The sequence below is a fragment of the Ursus maritimus genome, unplaced genomic scaffold, assembly GCF_017311325.1.
Source record: "Ursus maritimus isolate PB19 unplaced genomic scaffold, ASM1731132v1 scaffold_30, whole genome shotgun sequence".
Classification (NCBI taxonomy): Eukaryota; Metazoa; Chordata; class Mammalia; order Carnivora; family Ursidae; genus Ursus; species Ursus maritimus.
The window spans coordinates 9,377,616-9,377,941 of NW_024425564.1; the positions used below are offsets into that span (position 1 = coordinate 9,377,616).

A 326-nucleotide genomic window follows, 5' to 3' on the forward strand; every position below is an offset into this window, starting at 1 on the left:
CGACGAAGGTGGGACTTGAACCCACGCGTGCAGAGCACAATGGATTAGCAGTCCATCGCCTTAACCACTCGGCCACTCCGTCTGCACACCCTGCCCTCTGGGGTTCTTGATTCCAGAGTTGACACTTGGGAACTCCTTGGATGCAAGAACATTTAGGGGACGGACGGAGACGTCCGGGGGACACGGAGCTGGCCGGCTCCCACACGAATGGGCCAAGGACTGGACTGGAAAACTCGCGAAGGGGAAAAGGCGGGCTCAGCGCTCCCAGAAGTCAGGACAGGGGTCCAGCGGCGACAGCGGCGCCTGGCAGGGGGTCGGGTTCCCTG

The 326-nt window shown here is 62.3% G+C and overlaps 1 non-coding gene across 1 annotated transcript; it reads right to left on the bottom strand.

The window, feature by feature from the left end:
* Window positions 1-82, bottom strand: TRNAS-GCU. Its single transcript has one exon. It is a non-coding gene; the product is annotated as a tRNA-Ser (tRNA).
* Window positions 83-326: the final 244 nt, after the last annotated feature.